Genomic DNA, 16,311 nt, shown 5'->3' with positions numbered 1-16,311 from the left:
CTTCCTCTCTCTCTCTGTTTATCTATAGTTATATTCATCTCTTCCTCTCTCTCTCTGTTTATCTATAGTTATATTCATTCTTCTCCTCTCTCTCTGTTTATCTATAGTTATATTCATCTCTTCTCTCTCTCTCTCTGTTTATCTATAGTTATATTCATTCTCTTCCCCTCTCTCTCTGTTTATCTATAGTTATATTCATCTCTTCCCCTCTCTCTCTCTGTTTATCTATAGTTATATTCATCTCTTCCCTCTCTCTCTCTGTTTATCTATAGTTATATTCATCTCTTCCCTCTCTCTCTCTGTTTATCTATAGTTATATTCATCTCTTCCCTCTCTCTCTGTTTATCTATAGTTATATTCATCTCTTCTCTCTCTCTCTGTTTATCTATAGTTATATTCATCTCTTCCCTCTCTCTCTCTCTGTTTATCTATAGTTATATTCATCTCTTCCCCCTCTCTCTCTGTTTATCTATAGTTATATTCATCTCTTCCCTCTCTCTCTCTGTTTATCTATAGTTATATTCATCTCTCTTCTCTCTCTCTCTGTTTATCTATAGTTATATTCATCTCTTCCCTCTCTCTCTTTTTATCTATAGTTATATTCATCTCTTTTTCTCTCTCTCTCTGTTTATCTATAGTTATATTCATCTCTTCCCTCTCTCTGTTTATCTATAGTTATATTCATCTCTTTCTCTCTCTCTGTTTATTATATTTTTTCATCTCTTCCTCTCTCTCTCTGTTTATCTATAGTAGTTTCTCTCTCCTCTCTCGTTTATCTATAGTTATATTCATCTCTCTCTCTCTCTCTCTGTTTATCTATAGTTATATCATCTCTCTCTCTCTCTCTCTGTTTATCTATAGTTATATTCATCTCTTTCCTCTCTCTCTCTGTTTATCTATAGTTATATTCATCTCCTCTCTCTCTGTTTATCTATAGTTATATTCATCTCTTCTCTCTCTCTCTGTTTATCTATAGTTATATTCATCTCCTCTCTCTCTCTGTTTATCTATAGTTATATTCATCTCTTCCCTCTCTCTCTGTTTATCTATAGTTATATTCATCTCTCTCCCTCTCTCTCTCTGTTTATCTATAGTTATATTCATCTCTTCCCTCTCTCTCTGTTTATCTATAGTTATATTCATCTCTCTCTCTCTCTCTGTTTATCTATATTATATTCTCCCTCTCTCTCTCTGTTTATCTATAGTTATATTCATCTCTTCCTCCTCTCTCTCTGTTTATTAGTTCATCTCTCTTCCCTCTCTCTCTCTGTTTATCTATAGTTATATTCATCTCTCTCTCTCTCTCTCTCTGTTTATCTATAGTTATATCTCTCTTCTCTCTCTGTTTATCTATATTCATCTCTCTCTCTCTCTCTGTTTATCTATAGTTATATTCATCTCTTCCTCTCTCTCTGTTTATCTATAGTTATATTCATCTCTCTCTCTCTCTCTCTCTGTTTATCTATAGTTATATTCATCTCTTCCCTCTCTCTCTCTGTTTATCTATAGTTATATTCATCTCTTCCCTCTCTCTCTGTTTATCTATAGTTATATTCATCTCTCTCTCTCTCTCTGTTTATCTATAGTTATATTCATCTCTCTCTCTCGTTTATCTATAGTTATATTCATTCTCTTCCCTCTCTCTCTCTGTTTATCTATAGTTATATTCATCTCTTCCCTCTCTCTCTCTGTTTATCTATAGTTATATTCATCTCTCTTCCCTCTCTCTCTCTGTTTATCTATAGTTATATTCTTCTCTCTATTTTCTCTCTCTCTGTTTATCTATAGTTATATTCATCTCTCTCTCTCTCTCTCTCTGTAGTCTAATTATATTCATCTCTCCCTCTCTCTCTCTCTGTTTATCTATAGTTATATTCATCTCTTCTCTTCTCTCTCTCTCTGTTTATCTATAGTTATATTCATCTCTTCCCTCTCTCTCTCTGTTTATCTATAGTTATATTCTCTTCCTCTCTCTCTGTTTATCTATAGTTATATTCATCTCTCTCTCTCTCTCTCTGTTTGTTATATTCATCTCTTCCCTCTCTCTTGGTTAATTCATCTCTCTCTCTGTTTATCTATAGTTATATTCATCTCTCTCTCTCTCTCTCTGTTTATCTAGAATTCATTCTCTTGTTTATCTATAGTTTCTTCATCTCTTCCCTCTCTCTCTGTTTATCTATAGTTATATCGTTATATTCATCTCTCTCTCTCTCTCTCTGTTTATCTATAGTTATATTCTCTCTCTCCTCTCTCTCTGTTTATCTATAGTTATATTCATCTCTTCTCCTCTCTCTCTGTTTATCTATAGTTATATTCATCTCTTCTCTCTCTCTCTGTTTATCTATATTATTCTCTCTCTGTTTATCTATAGTTTCATCTCTTCCCTCTCTCTCTGTTTATCTATAGTTATATTCATCTCTTCCCTCTCTCTCTCTGTTTATCTATAGTTATCTTCTCTCTCCTCTCTCTCTGTTTATCTATAGTTATATTCATCTCTTCCCTCTCTCTGTTTATCTATAGTTATATTCATCTCTCTCTCTCTCTCTCTGTTTTATATTTATCTCTTCTCTCTCTCTCTGTTTATCTATAGTTTTTATATCTTCTCTCTCTCTCTGTTTATCTATAGTTATATTCATCTCTTCTCTCTCTCTCTCTGTTTATCTATAGTTATATTCATCTCTTCCTCTCTCTCTCTGTTTATCTATAGTTATATTCATCTCTTCCTCTCTCTCTCTCTCTGTTTATCTATAGTTATATTCATCTCTCTTCCTCTCTCTCTCTGTTTATCTATAGTTATATTCATCTCTCTTCCTCTCTCTCTGTTTATCTATAGTTATATTCATCTCTTCCCTCTCTCTCTGTTTATCTGTTTATATTCATCTCTCTCTCTGTTTATCTATAGTTATATTCATCTCTTCCCTCTCTCTCTGTTTATCTATAGTTATATTCATCTCTTCCCTCTCTCTCTCTGTTTATCTATAGTTATATTCATCTCTCTTCTCTCTCTCTCTGTTTATCTATAGTTATATTCATCTCTCCTCTCTCTCTCTGTTTATCTATAGTTATATTCATCTCTCTCTCTCTCTCTCTGTTTATCTATAGTTATATTCATCTCTCTCCCTCTCTCTCTGTTTATCTATAGTTATATTCATCTCTTCTCTCTCTCTGTTTATCTCTAAGGTTATATTCATCTCTTCCTCTCTCTCTCTGTTAGTTATATTCATCTCTCTCTCTCTCTCTGTTTATCTATAGTTATATTCATCTCTCTCTCTGTCTCTCTATAGTTATATTCATCTCTCTCCTCTCTCTCTGTTTATCTATAGTTATCTTCATCTCTCTCCTCTCTCTCTGTTTATCTATAGTTATATTCATCTCTTCCTCTCTCTCTCTGTTTATCTATAGTTATATTCATCTTCTCTCTCTCTCTGTTTATCTATAGTTATATTCATCTCTTCCCTCTCTCTCTCTCTGTTTATCTATAGTTATATTCATCTCTTCTCTCTCTCTCTCTGTTTATCTATAGTTTTTCATCTCTCTCTCTCTCTCTCTCTGTTTATCTATATTACATCTCTCTCTCTCTCTCTGTTTATCTATGGTATATCATCTCTCTCTCCCTGTCTCTCTCTGATCTGTTTATATTCATCTCTCTCTCTCTCTGTTTATCTATAGTTATATTCATCTCTCTCTCTCTCTGTTTATCTATAGTTATATTCATCTCTTCCTCTCTCTCTCTGTTTATCTATAGTTATATTCATCTCTTCCCTCTCTCTCTCTGTTTATCTATAGTTATATTCATCTCTTTCCTCTCTCTCTGTTTATCTATAGTTATATTCATCTCTCTCTCTCTCTGTTTATCTATAGTTATATTCATCTCTTCCCTCTCTCTCTGTTTATCTATAGTTATATTCATCTCTTCCTCTCTCTCTCTGTTTATCTATAGTTATATTCATCTCTCCCTCTCTCTCTCTGTTTATCTATAGTTATATTCATCTCTCTTCTCTCTCTCTGTTTATCTATAGTTATATTCATCTCTTCTCTCTCTCTCTCTGTTTATCTATAGTTATTTCATCTCTTCCCCCTCTCTCTCTGTTTATCTATAGTTATATTCATCTCTTCTCCCTCTCTCTCTGTTTATCTATAGTTATATCTCTCTCTCTCTCTCTCTCTGTTTATCTATAGTTATATTCATCTCTCTCTCTCTCTCTGTTTATCTATAGTTATATTCATCTCTCTCTCTCTCTCTCTCTCTGTTTATCTATAGTTAATTCTTTTTTTCCTGGTTATATTCATCTCTTTCTCTCTCTCTGTTTATCTTTCATCTCTCTTCCCTCTCTCTCTGTTTATCTATAGTTATATTCATCTTCCCTCTCTCTCTGTTTATCTATAGTTATATTCATCTCTCTTCTCTCTCTCTGTTTATCTATAGTTATATTCATCTCTTCCTCTCTCTCTGTTTATCTATAGCTATATTCATCTCTCTTCTCTCTCTCTCTGTTTATCTATAGTTATCTATCTTCCTCTCTCTCTCTGTTTATCTATAGTTATATTCATCTCTCTTCCTCTCTCTCTGTTTATCTATAGTTATATTCTTATCTCCTCTCTCTCTCTCTGTTTATCTATAGTTATATTCATCTCTTTCCCTCTCTCTCTGTTTATCTATAGTTATATTCATCTCTTCTCTCTCTCTCTGTTTATCTATAGTTATATTCATCTCTCTCTCTCTCTCTGTTTATCTATATGTTATATTCATCTCTCCCTCTCTCTCTCTGTTTATCTATAGTTATATTCATCTCTTCCCTCTCTCTCTCTGTTTATCTATAGTTATATTCATCTCTTCCTCTCTCTCTCTGTTTATCTATAGTTATATTCATCTCTTCTCTCTCTCTCTGTTTATCTATAGTCATCTCTTCTCTCTCTCTCTGTTTATCTATAGTTATATTCATCTCTCTTCCTCTCTCTCTGTTTATCTATAGTTATATTCATCTCTTCCCTCTCTCTCTCTGTTTATCTATAGTTATATTCTCTCTCTTCTCTCTCTCTGTTTATCTATAGTTATATTCATCTCTTCCTTCTCTCTCTCTGTTTATCTATAGTTATATTCATCTCTTCCTCTCTCTCTCTGTTTATCTATAGTTATATTCATCTCTCTCTCTCTCTCTCTGTTTATCTATAGTTATATTCATCTCTTCTCTCTCTCTCTCTGTTTATCTATAGTTATATTCATCTCTTCCCTCTCTCTCTGTTTATCTATAGTTATATTCATCTCTCTCTCTCTCTCTGTTTATCTATAGTTATATTCATCTCTCTCTCTCTGTTTATCTATAGTTATATTCATCTCTCTTCCCTCTCTCTCTGTTTATCTATAGTTATATTCATCTCTCTTCTCTCTCTCTCTGTTTATCTATAGTTATATTCATCTCTTCCTCTCTCTCTCTCTGTTTAGTTATATTCATCTCTTCTCTCTCTCTCTCTGTTTATCTATAGTTATATTCATCTCTTCTCTCTCTCTCTCTGTTTATCTATAGTTATCTTCATCTCCCTCTCTCTCTCTGTTTATCTATGGTTATATTCACTCTCTTCCCTCTCTCTCTGTTTATCTATAGTTATATTCATCTCTCTCTCCCCTCTCTCTCTGTTTATTCTTCTATAGTTATATTCATCTCTCTCTTCTCTCTCTCTGTTTATCTATAGTTATATCTCATCTCTCTCTCTCTCTCTGTTTATCTATAGTTATATTCATCTCTCTCCCTCTCTCTCTGTTTATCTATAGTTATATTCATCTCTCTCTCTCTCTCTCTGTTTATCTATAGTTATATTCATCTCTTCCCCTCTCTCTCTGTTTATCTATAGTTATATTCATCTCTCTCTCTCTCTCTGTTTATCTATAGTTATATTCATCTCTTCCTCTCTCTCTCTGTTTATCTATAGTTTATTCATCTCTTCCTCTCTCTCTCTGTTTATCTATAGTTATATTCATCTCTTCTCCCTCTCTCTCTGTTTATCTATAGTTATATTCACTCTCTTCCCTCTTCTCTCTGTTTCTATCTATAGTTATATTCATCTCTCTCCCTCTCTCTCTGTTTATCTATAGTTATATTCTCTCTCCTCTCTCTGTTTATATTCATCTCTTTCTCTCTCTCTGTTTATCTATAGTTATATTCATCTCTTCCCTCTCTCTCTCTGTTTATCTATAGGTTATATATCTCTCTTCTCTCTCTCTCTGTTTATCTATAGTTATATTTCCTCTCTCTCTTTGTCTATCTATAGTTATATTCATCTCTTCCTCTCTCTCTCTGTTTATCTATAGTTATATTCATCTCTTCCTCTCTCTCTGTTTATCTATAGTTATATTCATCTCTCTCTCTCTCTCTCTCTGTTTATCTATAGTTATTCTCTCTTCCCTCTCTCTCTGTTTATCTATATACTCTCTCTCTCTTTCTCTCTCTGTTTATATTCATCTCTCTCTCTCTCTCTCTCTGTTTATCTATAGTTATATTCATCTCTCTCTCTCTCTCTGTTTATCTATAGTTATATTCATCTCTTCCTCTCTCTCTCTGTTTATCTATAGTTATATTTCATCTCTCTCGTCTCTCTCTGGTTATATTCATCTCTTCTCTCTCTCTCTCTGTTTATCTATAGTTAATTCATCTCTCTCTCTCTCTCTCTGTTTATCTATAGTTATATTCATCTCTTCCCTCTCTCTCTGTTTATCTATAGTTTTCATCTTCTCCTCTCTCTCTCTGTTTATCTATAGTTATATTCATCTCTTCCCCTCTCTCTCTGTTTATCTATAGTTATATTCATCTCTTCTCCTCTCTCTCTGTTTATCTATAGTTATATTCATCTCTCTCTCTCTCTCTCTGTTTATCTATATTCTTTCTCTTCCTCCTCTCTCTGTTTATCTATAGTTATATTCATCTCTTCCTCTCTCTCTCTGTTTATCTATAGTTATATTCATCTCTTCCTCTCTCTCTGTTTACTCTGTTCTCTGTAGTTATATCTCTTCTCTCTCTCTCTCTTTTATCTCTATAGTTATATTCACTCTCTTCCTCTCTCTCTCTGTTTATCTATAGTTATATTCATCTCTCTCTCTCTCTCTCTGTTTATCTATAGTTATATTCATCTCTTCCCTCTCTCTCTGTTTATCTATAGTTATATTCATCTCTCTTCCCTCTCTCTCTCTGTTTATCTATAGTTATATTCATCTCTTCTCTCTCTCTGTTTATATTATCTCTCTCCCTCTCTCTCTGTTTATCTTGTTGATATTCATCTCTTCCCTCTCTCTCTGTTTATCTATAGTTATATTCATCTCTTCCCTCTCTCTCTCTGTTTATCTATAGTTATATTTCTCTTCCTCTCTCTCTCTGTTTATCTATAGTTATATTCATCTCTTCCCCTCTCTCTCTCTGTTTATCTATAGTTATATTCACTCTCTTCCCTCCTCTCTCTGTTTATCTATAGTTATATTCATCTCTCTCCCTCTCTCTCTGTTTATCTATAGTTATATTCATCTCTTCCCTCTCTCTCTCTGTTTATCTATAGTTATATTCATCTCTCTTCCCTCTCTCTCTCTGTTTATCTATAGTTATATTCATCTCTCTCTCTCTGTTTATCTATAGTTATATTCATCTCTCTCCCCTCTCTCTCTCTGTTTATCTATAGTTATATTCACTCTCTTCCCCCTCTCTCTCTCTGTTTATCTATAGTTATATTCATCTCTCTTCCTCTCTCTCTGTTTATCTATAGTTATATTCATCTCTCTTCCCTCTCTCTCTCTGTTTATCTATAGTTATATTCATCTCTTCCTCTCTCTCTCTGTTTATCTATAGTTATATTCATCTCTCTTCCCTCTCTCTCTCTCTGTTTATCTATAGTTATATTCATCTCTTCCCCTCTCTCTCTGTTTATCTATAGTTATATTCATCTCTCTTCCCTCTCTCTCTCTCTGTTTATCTATAGTTATATTCATCTCTTCCCTCTCTCTCTCTGTTTATCTATAGTTATATTCATCTCTCTCTCTGTTTATCTATAGTTATATTCATCTCTTCCCCTCTCTCTCTGTTTATCTATAGTTATATTCATCTCTTCCTCTCTCTCTCTGTTTATCTATAGTTATATTCATCTCTCTCCCTCTCTCTCTCTGTTTATCTATAGTTATATTCATCTCTCTCCCTCTCTCTCTGTTTATCTATAGTTATATTCATCTCTTCTCTCTCTCTCTGTTTATCTATAGTTATATTCATCTCTCTTCCCTCTCTCTCTCTGTTTATCTATAGTTATATTCATCTCTTCCCTCTCTCTCTCTGTTTATCTATAGTTATATTCATCTCTCTTCCCTCTCTCTCTCTGTTTATCTATAGTTATATTCATCTCTCTTCCCTCTCTCTCTCTGTTTATCTATAGTTATATTCATCTCTCTTCCCTCTCTCTCTGTTTATCTATAGTTATATTCATCTCTTCCCTCTCTCTCTCTCTGTTTATCTATAGTTATATTCATCTCTTCCCTCTCTCTCTGTTTATCTATAGTTATATTCATCTCTTCCCTCTCTCTCTCTGTTTATCTATAGTTATATTCATCTCTTCCTCTCTCTCTCTGTAGTTATATTTCATCTCTTCCCTCTCTCTCTCTGTTTATCTATAGTTATATTCATCTCTTCCCTCTCTCTCTGTTTATCTATAGTTATATTCCTCTCTCTCTCTGTTTATCTATAGTTATATTCATTCTCTTCCCTCTCTCTCTCTGTTTATCTATAGTTATATTCATCTCTTCCCTCTCTCTCTGTTTATCTATAGTTATATTCATCTCTTCCCCCTCTCTCTCTGTTTATCTATAGTTATATTCATTTTCTCTCTCTCTGTTTATTATAGTTATATTCATCTCTCTCTCTCTGTTTATCTATAGTTATATTCATCTCTCTCTCTCTCTTTTTTTCTTCTCTCTGTTTATATTCATCTCTTCCCTCTCTCTCTGTTTATCTATAGTTATATTCATCTCTTCCCTCTCTCTCTCTGTTTATCTATAGTTATATTCATCTCTTCTCTCTCTCTCTGTTTATCTATAGTTATATTCATCTCTTCCTCTCTCTCTCTCTGTTTATCTATAGTTATATTCATCTCTTTCCCTCTCTCTCTGTTTATCTATAGTTATATTCATCTCTTCCTCTCTCTCTCTGTTTATCTATAGTTATATTCATCTCTCTCTCTGTTTATCTATAGTTATATTCATCTCTTCCCCCCTCTCTCTCTGTTTATCTATAGTTATATTCATCTCTTCCCTCTCTCTCTCTGTTTATCTATAGTTATATTCATCTCTTCCCCCTCTCTCTGTTTATCTATAGTTATATTCATCTCTCTCTCTGTTTATCTATAGTTATATTCATCTCTTCCCTCTCTCTCTCTGTTTATCTATAGTTATATTCATCTGTCTTCCCTCTCTCTCTGTTTATCTATAGTTATATTCATCTCTTCCCTCTCTCTCTGTTTATCTATAGTTATATTCATCTCTCTTCCCTCTCTCTCTGTTTATCTATAGTTATATTCATCTCTCTTCCCTCTCTCTCTGTTTATCTATAGTTATATTCATCTCTTCCCTCTCTCTCTCTGTTTATCTATAGTTATATTCATCTCTTCCCTCTCTCTCTGTTTATCTATAGTTATATTCATCTCTCTTCCCTCTCTCTCTCTGTTTATCTATAGTTATATTCCTCTCTCTCTGTTTATCTATAGTTATATTCATCTCTTCCCTCTCTCTCTGTTTATCTATAGTTATATTCATCTCTCTTCCCTCTCTCTCTCTGTTTATCTATAGTTATATTCATCTCTCTTCCCTCTCTCTCTGTTTATCTATAGTTATATTCATCTCTCTTCCCTCTCTCTCTCTGTTTATCTATAGTTATATTCATCTCTTCCCTCTCTCTCTCTGTTTATCTATAGTTATATTCATCTCTTCCCTCTCTCTCTCTGTTTATCTATAGTTATATTCATCTCTTCCCTCTCTCTCTCTCTGTTTATCTATAGTTATATTCATCTCTTCCCTCTCTCTCTCTGTTTATCTATAGTTATATTCATCTCTTCCTCTCTCTCTCTGTTTATCTATAGTTATATTCATCTCTCTTCCCTCTCTCTCTCTGTTTATCTATAGTTATATTCATCTCTTCCACTCTCTCTCTGTTTATCTATAGTTATATTCACTCTCTTCCCTCTCTCTCTCTGTTTATCTATAGTTATATTCATCTCTTCCCTCTCTCTCTCTGTTTATCTATAGTTATATTCATCTCTTCCCTCTCTCTCTCTGTTTATCTATAGTTATATTCATCTCTTCCCTCTCTCTCTGTTTATCTATAGTTATATTCATCTCTTCCCTCTCTCTCTGTTTATCTATAGTTATATTCATCTCTCTCCCTCTCTCTCTCTGTTTATCTATAGTTATATTCATCTCTCTTCCCTCTCTCTCTCTGTTTATCTATAGTTATATTCATCTCTCTTCCCTCTCTCTCTGTTTATCTATAGTTATATTCATCTCTTCCCTCTCTCTCTCTGTTTATCTATAGTTATATTCATCTCTTCCCTCTCTCTCTCTGTTTATCTATAGTTATATTCATCTCTTCCCCCTCTCTCTCTGTTTATCTATAGTTATATTCATCTCTTCCCTCTCTCTCTGTTTATCTATAGTTATATTCATCTCTCTTCCTCTCTCTCTCTGTTTATCTATAGTTATATTCATCTCTCTTCCCTCTCTCTCTGTTTATCTATAGTTATATTCATCTCTTCCCCCTCTCTCTCTGTTTATCTATAGTTATATTCATCTCTCTTCCCTCTCTCTCTCTCTGTTTATCTATAGTTATATTCATCTCTCTTCCCCTCTCTCTCTCTGTTTATCTATAGTTATATTCACTCTCTTCCCTCTCTCTCTCTGTTTATCTATAGTTATATTCATCTCTCTTCCTCTCTCTCTCTGTTTATCTATAGTTATATTCATCTCTTCCCCCTCTCTCTCTGTTTATCTATAGTTATATTCATCTCTTCCCTCTCTCTCTCTGTTTATCTATAGTTATATTCATCTCTTCCCCCTCTCTCTCTGTTTATCTATAGTTATATTCATCTCTCTTCCCTCTCTCTCTCTCTGTTTATCTATAGTTATATTCATCTCTCTTCCCTCTCTCTCTGTTTATCTATAGTTATATTCATCTCTCTTCCCTCTCTCTCTCTCTGTTTATCTATAGTTATATTCATCTCTTCCCCCTCTCTCTCTGTTTATCTATAGTTATATTCATCTCTCTTCCCTCTCTCTCTCTGTTTATCTATAGTTATATTCATCTCTCTTCCCTCTCTCTCTGTTTATCTATAGTTATATTCCTCTCTCTCCCTCTCTCTCTCTGTTTATCTATAGTTATATTCTTCTCTCTCCCTCTCTCTCTCTGTTTATCTATAGTTATATTCATCTCTTCTCTTCTCTCTGTTTATCTATAGTTATATTCATCTCTTCTCTCTCTCTCTGTTTATCTATAGTTATATTCATCTCTTCCCTCTCTCTCTCTGTTTATCTATAGTTATATTCATCTCTTCCCTCTCTCTCTCTGTTTATCTATAGTTATATTCATCTCTCCCTCCTCTCTCTCTGTTTATCTATAGTTATATTCATCTCTCTTCCTCCTCTCTCTCTGTTTATCTATAGTTATATTCATCTCTCTCCTCCTCTCTCTCTGTTTATCTATAGTTATATTCATCTCTTCCCTCTCTCTCTCTGTTTATCTATAGTTATATTCATCTCTCTTCCCTCTCTCTCTGTTTATCTATAGTTATATTTCTCTCTCCCTCCTCTCTCTCTGTTTATCTGTAGTTATATTCATCTCTCTTCCCTCTCTCTCTGTTTATCTGTTTATCTATAGTTATATTCATCTCTCTTCCCTCTCTCTCTCTGTTTATCTATAGTTATATTCATCTCTTCCCTCTCTCTCTGTTTATCTATAGTTATATTCATCTCTTCCCTCTCTCTCTCTGTTTATCTATAGTTATATTCATCTCTTCCCTCTCTCTCTGTTTATCTATAGTTATATTCCTCTCTCTCTGTTTATCTATAGTTATATTCATCTCTCTTCCCTCTCTCTCTGTTTATCTATAGTTATATTCATCTCTCTTCCCTCTCTCTCTCTGTTTATCTATAGTTATATTCATCTCTCTTCCCTCTCTCTCTGTTTATCTATAGTTATATTCATCTCTTCCCCTCTCTCTCTGTTTATCTATAGTTATATTCATCTCTTCCTCTCTCTCTCTCTGTTTATCTATAGTTATATTCATCTCTTCCCTCTCTCTCTCTGTTTATCTATAGTTATATTCATCTCTCTTCCCTCTCTCTCTCTCTGTTTATCTATAGTTATATTCATCTCTCTTCCCCTCTCTCTCTGTTTATCTATAGTTATATTCATCTCTTCCCCCTCTCTCTCTGTTTATCTATAGTTATATTCATCTCTCTCCCTCTCTCTCTCTGTTTATCTATAGTTATATTCATCTCTTCCCTCTCTCTCTCTGTTTATCTATAGTTATATTCCTCTCTCTCCCTCTCTCTCTCTGTTTATCTATAGTTATATTCTTCTCTCTTCCCTCTCTCTCTGTTTATCTATAGTTATATTCATCTCTCTTCCCTCTCTCTCTCTCTGTTTATCTATAGTTATATTCATCTCTTCCCCCTCTCTCTCTGTTTATCTATAGTTATATTCATCTCTTCCCTCTCTCTCTCTGTTTATCTATAGTTATATTCATCTCTTCCCCTCTCTCTCTGTTTATCTATAGTTATATTCATCTCTTCTCTCTCTCTCTCTGTTTATCTATAGTTATATTCATCTCTCTTCCCTCTCTCTCTGTTTATCTATAGTTATATTCATCTCTCTTCCTCTCTCTCTCTCTGTTTATCTATAGTTATATTCATCTCTTCCCTCTCTCTCTCTGTTTATCTATAGTTATATTCATCTCTTCCCTCTCTCTCTCTGTTTATCTATAGTTATATTCTTCTCTCTTCCCCTCTCTCTCTGTTTATCTATAGTTATATTCATCTCTTCCCTCTCTCTCTCTGTTTATCTATAGTTATATTCATCTCTTCCCCTCTCTCTCTGTTTATCTATAGTTATATTCATCTCTCTTCCCTCTCTCTCTGTTTATCTATAGTTATATTCATCTCTTCCCTCTCTCTCTCTCTGTTTATCTATAGTTATATTCATCTCTTCCCTCTCTCTCTCTCTGTTTATCTATAGTTATATTCATCTCTTCCTCCCTCTCTCTCTGTTTATCTATAGTTATATTCATCTCTTCCTCTCTCTCTCTGTTTATCTATAGTTATATTCACTCTCTTCCCTCTCTCTCTCTGTTTATCTATAGTTATATTCATCTCTTCCCCTCTCTCTCTGTTTATCTATAGTTATATTCATCTCTCTCTCTCTCTCTCTGTTTATCTATAGTTATATTCATCTCTCTTCCCTCTCTCTCTCTGTTTATCTATAGTTATATTCATCTCTCTTCCCTCTCTCTCTCTCTGTTTATCTATAGTTATATTCATCTCTTCCCCCTCTCTCTCTGTTTATCTATAGTTATATTCATCTCTCTTCCCTCTCTCTCTCTGTTTATCTATAGTTATATTCATCTCTTCCCCTCTCTCTCTGTTTATCTATAGTTATATTCATCTCTCTTCCCCTCTCTCTCTCTGTTTATCTATAGTTATATTCATCTCTCTTCCCTCTCTCTCTCTGTTTATCTATAGTTATATTCATCTCTCTTCCCTCTCTCTCTCTGTTTATCTATAGTTATATTCATCTCTTCCCTCTCTCTCTCTGTTTATCTATAGTTATATTCATCTCTCTTCCCTCTCTCTCTCTGTTTATCTATAGTTATATTCATCTCTCTTCCTCTCTCTCTGTTTATCTATAGTTATATTCATCTCTTCCCCTCTCTCTCTGTTTATCTATAGTTATATTCATCTCTTCCCTCTCTCTCTCTGTTTATCTATAGTTATATTCATCTCTCTTCTCTCTCTCTCTGTTTATCTATAGTTATATTCATCTCTTCCCTCTCTCTCTGTTTATCTATAGTTATATTCATCTCTTCCCTCTCTCTCTCTGTTTATCTATAGTTATATTCATCTCTTCCCTCTCTCTCTCTGTTTATCTATAGTTATATTCATCTCTCCCTCCTCTCTCTCTGTTTATCTATAGTTATATTCATCTCTCTTCCCCTCTCTCTCTGTTTATCTATAGTTATATTCATCTCTCTCCCTCTCTCTCTCTGTTTATCTATAGTTATATTCATCTCTTCCCTCTCTCTCTCTGTTTATCTATAGTTATATTCATCTCTCTTCCTCTCTCTCTCTGTTTATCTATAGTTATATTCATCTCTCTCCCCTCTCTCTCTGTTTATCTATAGTTATATTCATCTCTCTTCCCTCTCTCTCTATCTGTTTATCTATAGTTATATTCATCTCTCTTCCCTCTCTCTCTCTGTTTATCTATAGTTATATTCACTCTCTTCCCCTCTCTCTCTGTTTATCTATAGTTATATTCATCTCTTCCCTCTCTCTCTCTGTTTATCTATAGTTATATTCATCTCTTCCCTCCTCTCTCTCTGTTTATCTATAGTTATATTCATCTCTTCCTCTTCTCTCTGTTTATCTATAGTTATATTCATCTCTCTTCCCCTCTCTCTCTGTTTATCTATAGTTATATTCATCTCTTTCCCTCTCTCTCTCTGTTTATCTATAGTTATATTCATCTCTCTTCCCTCTCTCTCTCTGTTTATCTATAGTTATATTCATCTCTTCCCCTCTCTCTCTGTTTATCTATAGTTATATTCATCTCTCTCCTCTCTCTCTCTCTGTTTATCTATAGTTATATTCATCTCTTCCCCTCTCTCTCTGTTTATCTATAGTTATATTCATCTCTCTTCCCTCTCTCTCTCTGTTTATCTATAGTTATATTCATCTCTCTTCCTCTCTCTCTCTGTTTATCTATAGTTATATTCATCTCTTCCCTCTCTCTCTCTGTTTATCTATAGTTATATTCATCTCTTCCCTCTCTCTCTCTCTGTTTATCTATAGTTATATTCACTCTCTTCCCTCTCTCTCTCTGTTTATCTATAGTTATATTCATCTCTCTTCCCTCTCTCTCTCTGTTTATCTATAGTTATATTCATCTCTCTTCCCCTCTCTCTCTGTTTATCTATAGTTATATTCATCTCTCTTCCTCTCTCTCTCTGTTTATCTATAGTTATATTCATCTCTTCCCTCTCTCTCTCTGTTTATCTATAGTTATATTCATCTCTTCCCTCTCTCTCTCTGTTTATCTATAGTTATATTCATCTCTTCCCTCTCTCTCTGTTTATCTATAGTTATATTCATCTCTCTTGACTCTCTCTCTCTGTTTATCTATAGTTATATTCATCTCTCTTCCCCTCTCTCTCTGTTTATCTATAGTTATATTCATCTCTCTTCCCTCTCTCTCTCTCTGTTTATCTATAGTTATATTCATCTCTTCCCTCTCTCTCTCTCTGTTTATCTATAGTTATATTCATCTCTTCCCTCTCTCTCTCTGTTTATCTATAGTTATATTCATCTCTCTTCCCTCTCTCTCTGTTTATCTATAGTTATATTCATCTCTTCCCTCTCTCTCTGTTTATCTATAGTTATATTCATCTCTCTTCCCTCTCTCTCTCTGTTTATCTATAGTTATATTCATCTCTCTTCCCTCTCTCTCTGTTTATCTATAGTTATATTCATCTCTTCCCCTCTCTCTCTCTGTTTATCTATAGTTATATTCCTCTCTCTCCCTCTCTCTCTCTGTTTATCTATAGTTATATTCATCTCTCTTCTCTCTGTTTATCTATAGTTATATTCATCTCTTCTCTCTCTCTCTGTTTATCTATAGTTATATTCATCTCTTCCCTCTCTCTCTCTGTTTATCTATAGTTATATTCATCTCTTCCCTCTCTCTCTCTGTTTATCTATAGTTATATTCATCTCTCCCTCCTCTCTCTCTGTTTATCTATAGTTATATTCATCTCTCTTCCCTCTCTCTCTCTGTTTATCTATAGTTATATTCATCTCTTCCCTCCTCTCTCTCTGTTTATCTATAGTTATATTCATCTCTCTCCCTCTCTCTCTCTGTTTATCTATAGTTATATTCATCTCTTCCCTCTCTCTCTCTGTTTATCTATAGTTATATTCATCTCTCCCTCTCTCTCTCTCTGTTTATCTATAGTTATATTCATCTCTCTTCCTCTCTCTCTCTGTTTATCTATAGTTATATTCATCTCTTTCCCTCTCTCTCTCTG

At 33.8% G+C, this 16,311-nt stretch overlaps 1 protein-coding gene across 3 annotated transcripts in view; it reads left to right on the top strand.

Moving 5' to 3' along the window:
- The window catches only part of LOC106595921 (E3 SUMO-protein ligase PIAS1), a 142,541-nt gene that overhangs the window by 71,076 nt on the left and 55,154 nt on the right, over nucleotides 1–16,311 (top strand). The gene's annotated exons all lie outside the window — the stretch shown is intronic.

This window comes from Salmo salar, chromosome ssa26 (assembly GCF_905237065.1).
Source record: "Salmo salar chromosome ssa26, Ssal_v3.1, whole genome shotgun sequence".
In the NCBI taxonomy this organism is placed as follows: Eukaryota; Metazoa; Chordata; class Actinopteri; order Salmoniformes; family Salmonidae; genus Salmo; species Salmo salar.
This window is presented reverse-complemented; position numbering and strand designations above follow the sequence as displayed.